Here is a 6,245-nt window from a genome sequence, read left to right as displayed (position 1 = left end):
AAGCGTCCTGGTTGTCCGACACTCAAGTTGGCAATGGGGATTACCTAGGCGGGTATTAGGCTCCCATACTCCTTCCATGCCCATCCCCATCCCCGTACCCGCCTGCGGGGATAAAAAGTTTCCCATCCCCATCCCCGTGAGGAAACCCATATAGCAATCAACACCTACCTTCAATAGCATTTCAGTAAAAAAAAAAGTAGCATTTCAACATAATAAACGCTATGTTGTGGCTAGGTTAGGATTTCTTACGTCTTTTGGGCCAAAAAGGCGGGATGGGTGGAAATTTAGGTGGGTAAGGATGGTAATTACCTAGAGTCTACTAATTTTAGAGCCCACATATAAGACCTTCACAGGTAAGGCGGGTAACGGGCAGGGGTAATGCTATCCCATCCCCATCCCTGTCTTACACACTGGGTAAGGTATTTGACCCATCAGCTTCCGTGTGGGCATTAAAGTTGGCACATCCCCGTCCCTTAATAGATTAATTACCCACGGGAATGCGGGTAACAGTTAACGGTTGCCAGCTTGATCCGACACCCCTCAAACCCAACCCATATGTGGAGCAGTATGGGAAAACCCGGACGCATCCGCCACGTCAAATCCGATAGTTCAGACACATCCCAAATCTCTCCAGATAGTCACCAACCCTAGCCCAACCTCCCCTCTTCCTCTCCTCTCTTCCACGTTGTATGTGTCATCCATTCCCTAGCACCACCGCCGTCCCCAAACCACAGCACCGCCACCATCGGCCCCAAAACCCTCCAGTCGTCCTTGCCGCCCCAGACACGATCGCAGCAACTGGACGCCCCCTCGATAAGTCCTACTTCCCCGGACATATACCTATATCTTTGTGCTTGATGAAATGTCCGATTCTTATAGTTTCTTTTGCTAATGACATTCAGAACGCGGAGCTTGATGAATTCATATACAAATAGTTCATCGATTTGTCGGATTCAGACAATGCAGATGCTTCATTTTAGACTCATATTCCAAGCTCATTTGTTGCATAATAACACCCTATACCATGTCCCATTGAGCCATTCACACCATGTGTATGTCCGTTTTGCATGATTACCAGTTTGTATCACACGTGGGCATTGCACATAGTTTTTTGTTAGTTTTCATCGGTTTTCTTCGTTTCTCTTTGATACATTCTCGGTTTTCACTTTTTTCATTCTTTTCTAGTGGTTTTCCTCTCGGTTTTTTATTTATTTTCTTTTTTCTTTAATTCCCTTTGTTTCTTTTTTAGTTTTCATTTGTTTTCTCATTTTCCTTGGTTTTCTTTTTTTCTATCATTTCTTCAGTTTCTTTGTTTCTTTCTCGGTTTTTACTAGGTTTTTCTTTTATTTCTTTCTTTTATTGGCATTTTATTTCCTTTTTGTTTTCTTCGCTTTTCTTTGCTTCTTTTTTGTTTTTCACTATTTTTATACTTCTGCATGGTTTTCATCGGTATTCTTTGTTTCTTTTTCAATTTTCAATGACTTCCCTCATTTTTCTTTGTTTCTTTGTTCATTTTTATCGGTTACTATTGTGTTCAACATATGTCAAATTTTTCAGAACACAATGCACATTTTTATTGTACACGTGAAACATTTTTGTTGACACAGCATGAACGTTTTTCAAATACTCGGGCTATACTTTACTGAAATAGAAGTTTTGAAAAGTTTTTTGAATAGGGTCAAAATTTTAAAAATACATGGCAAACATTTTTTAACAGTGGTAAACATTTGTTTCCAAAAATATACATTTTTTATACATTGGAAACATTTTTATATACTTGTTTAGTGTTTTTAAATACAAAATTAACTTTTTAAAATATATGTTATTTATGTCTACTTTCATTCGATGTACGTTGTACATTTTTTTATATATCAGGAAATCTTTTATACACGTTTATATTTTTCAGTACATGATAAAATCATGCACATTGTATACATTTTTCATATACACAATTAATATTTTTTTAAATGCTTGATTAACATTTTTCAAATATTTTACGTAACTTTTTGGAATATTTATATTTAGAATTTTTGGAAGTAAAAAACAAAATAAAAAAGTGAAAAATAAATAAAAAAATGAGGTTGTGGCCTGGCCTCCCGTGCACGTGGCCGACCCAGTCTCGCGCTCGCCCAAGCGAGGCTGCACTACGGGTTAGTTTGGTTGGAGTCCTGGCAAACATTTGCCTGTCCTTGACTTTTCCTGGAATCTGTCTGAAGGTTGTTTGCTTGGTGTCCTCAATATGCCTGGCCTGAAGCATCCCATGTTCATTAGCTTGGCTAGAGTACCAGGCATGCTAGTTTGACTGACCCAGGCACTCCGAATCGGAAGCCTGACGCTTGCCTGGGACGCTAAATCCACTATCCACGGGTTGCTAATTGATGAAGTGACGGGTCAATGGTTCTTTATTGCCTGATAGGCCTGGATGGGGACATCATCCAAACACATCAAGCAAGGTCAGCCTGGCCAAGCACTTTTCTTCATTTCTTCAAGCACAAGCGAGGCTCAACATTTACCAAGGCGTGGAGCCGAGGCCTACAAGCAAACTAGCCCTATGTCTCGCACTAACCGAGACATAGGCGTGCTCCAGAGAGGCACGGCGACATAGTATTGTAATGCTTCTTTCTTATGTCTTCCCCTTCTTTTTCTTTTTTTCTTGTTTATTTTTTCCTTCCGAAATATTAATTGATATTTCTAAAAAATTGTGAACTATTTTTAAATCACATTTTTGTTCCAAATTCATGAACTTTTTTCTAAGTAGTGAATAATTTTTTAATTCGTAAACTTTCTTGATAACCGAGGAAAATTCATTATTTTTTACAAATAAGTGAACATTTTTCAATTCATGAACAATTTTTAAACTCTAGATTTATTATTAATTCCTGAACATTTTCTTAATTTACCTAATAAATAAAAATTGTGAACTTTTCAGAAACTCGGGAGCTTTTTCTATAATTTTTGAAAAAAATCATACTTATGAACATTCGAACTCTTAAATATGTTTTGAATTTCTGGAACAAAATTTTATTTTATTGAGCCGATGAACATTTTGTGAATCGAAGAACAAGTTTTGGAATTAGTAAACATTTCTTGAATTTGTAAACATTTTTTGCAATTTGATTAATATTTTAAATTCATGATTTTTGTTTAGAATTCGTGAAACATTTTTTGAATTCATGAACAATATTTCAATTTATCACCATTTTCAAATTTGTGAACATTTGTCATATCTAGGATCATTTTTCATATTGATTTTTTTTACTTGGGATACTTTTGGAAATGCGGGAATAATTTTAAACTTTGTAAATGTTTTCTGAAGCTTGAGAAGAAAATCAAAATCGTGAACATTTTTGAAGTTGACAAATTGTTTTGAAATCGCCAACATTTCTGAAGAAGCAAAAAAGAAAGAAGAAAAAGAAATGACAACTAGTGTAGGATCTAGCTTAGACACACATGCATGCTTGATGTACACTATTCATAGTTTAGTTTGTCATTTTTTGTACCTCTCACTGTAAATTGAGTTTTGAGCTGTTTTTTATTAGTTGTAAACATACACCATAGTTATGTTGTCAAATAATTTCAGAATTTTTCGAATTGCCTAAATATGATTTTATTTTATTTTGTCGATCTCACCTAAAGAGCAGATCATATAGCTGTTTTTTATTTTGTCGATCTCACCTCAATTTATTAGGGTTCAAGTTCTAATGCTCGTAATTATTTCTGAATTTATTTCAGGATTTCTGGTGATGCGCATTCAGTGGGAGAAGACGTCCCTGTCGACGGCGAGATGCCTACGTGACTTCGTAAATCTCAAGATGATACGCCGGCTCAGTCTTTCGGAAGTGTTCATAAGGGTTGGGTGTGCGTGTGTGTATTCATAGAGATGAGTGTATACGCATGTATATGATCGATTGCGTCTATACTGTGTTAAAAAAATTTACCGGCCGACCGATCTTTTGACACAAACAGCACGAGTGTACGTGCGTAGCCATCACATCATTAGTTGTACACACGGACACGCTTGGCTCACTGTAACACGTGGATGTATGCCCCACGTGTATGTCACGGGCTATTAAGCTGAATACGGTCGAGAAGGACGGCCAGCGTGCATGCGAGCTCTCCACGTACGTAACGTACGTGTTGGTACACCTGGTGCTTTGCTACTCCGTCGTGCACGTGACTGCCAACAGACGACGGACGATAAAGATGGGATCATCATCTGACGGAAAAGTGCCAAAGTGAGTCCATGGAGCCCGTGACATCTTTCATGAACGACCGATGAGGTGGCAAGCTGTCCGGCTGAGCTGGAGTCGCCACGTGCTCATCTAGTGCTAATCCAACCCTAAACCCTAGCCAGCCCGTGCTTAGGTCCATGCTGCCATGCACATATCGCTGTGAACCAAAACTACTCCCTCTGCAAGAAAATATAAAAGGAGAAAATATATATCCCATCCAGTAGGAATGGTGGACTGGGCAAGAGGAGAAAATATCTATGAGCCATACGTCCATTCCAGGTTTGACCGCTGCCGTCGCTTCCGCCGTCGGTCCAGTCCACCATTCCCTCCTCCGCGCGTGCGCCCGCCTATCATCCATCGCGCCTCCCGTCGGTTCCTTTCCGGCGAGCTCTGCTGTGCTGCGTGCGCGAGGCCAGCAGCAAGTTCTTCATTCACGGACCATCACCCGGTTGAGCGAGATGCTCGACTCGATAGTGCGCACGTGTACACTGCCTCAGTCTACTCCGTGGATCGTGCACGCACGTGACTGCCGGCCGGTCATGGTAAAGCGAGTCGGTGGATGCATGGAGCCCGCCCGTGACGACCTTCATGGCCGGGGCCGGCCGATGAGGTGTTGATCGCCGCCGTGTCAGGCTCAGGCAGGCAGCAAAGTTGATCGATCGATGGAGTCCGGCTGCTGGTCTGGTCGCCACGTACAGTATGTACACATACTCCAACCTGTGACCTTGGTCTTCTTTTCCATGGGAAGACAAGATCGTACGACGGTACTGCACGCGGCTTTCAGGCGTTGGAACGATGGATGTCAAGAGGTAGACGATGAGTGCCGAGTGTTGTGTGTCTATACAGAACAGGCAGCTAGTGCTGCTAGTTGGGGTGGTTGACGGCGCGTGAGCCGAATGTCGCCCCTCCCACCAACCAACACCACGGTCGTACAGGTGTAACCCGGAACAAAAAGGACGTGAGTACACACGGGACGCAACGCGAGTGCTACTTTTAGTACCTCCAAGTATCTCACTAATGCTACGTACTTGGTAGGAGTATTAAACATCCAAAGTCAAGAAAGTTTCATTTATCGCGTGACAGTTCAAGTTTGTATATCTCGTGATCATAGCATCTACAGCCGGACACACCAAATCCGATCCATCAAACACCGGCGGGCGCGTCCACGGATAGTGTCCCTCACGCCTCAAATAATCACTTTCACACCAGATATCTCAATTAAGAATCCTCGAATCCATACAATTACAACGTGAAACCTAGTCCAAGTGAAACTCGTCCGGCTCCGCCGTGTTCATGTTCAGCGGCCGGTTGGGCTCCTAGAAGTGTTCCTCCGGTCGTTGGCGAGGCTAGAACATGGGCACACACCGGTTCACGGTACTCTAGGCATTGCACGTCTCCCATGCCTTACTCTTCCTCGTCGTAGTCCAGAGCCTTGACGATGCCGGCTGGTTTGAGGTCGGCAACGGATCCATCATGGTCGGAGGCCATGTCCACGACGATGCGGATGTAACACCCGGGGTAGCAGGCCATCCGTTGAGGCATCGGAGAGTGCGATCAACTCCACCTTGCCGACGTCTGTTGCGAGGGCTGCCGCGGCCATACACTCACCAGGTGGGCCACAGATGGCCTCGTCGACGGCCCGCCAAAGAAGGGGATGCGCGTCCGCTATGCCGTTCGAACGCCAGACGAAGCAGCCACCGTCTCATCTTTCTGAGCAGGACATAAAGTCTAACAAAACTTGAAGAAGCACTTAAAAACGAAGCTCTCTCACCGGCAAGGGCAAAATGTGGCAAATCAACGACGCCGTCAACGGGAGGCAGAAACCTAACCCGTCTTTTCTCGGAGGAGAGACACAGGGACGAGAGACAAACGCACACCTACTCATGAGCCTTCTACTGGTAAAAAGAAAAATGGGTGATGCTACGTACACCTACGAAATTTTTGTCACATGTTTAACGTAATCAGCCAGCTGGGGGATGTGTATTGGAGGATTGGAGAGGAAGGGGGCCATCC

This window comes from Triticum dicoccoides, chromosome 6A (assembly GCF_002162155.2).
Source record: "Triticum dicoccoides isolate Atlit2015 ecotype Zavitan chromosome 6A, WEW_v2.0, whole genome shotgun sequence".
Lineage (NCBI taxonomy): Eukaryota > Viridiplantae > Streptophyta > Magnoliopsida > Poales > Poaceae > Triticum > Triticum dicoccoides.
This window is presented reverse-complemented; position numbering follows the sequence as displayed.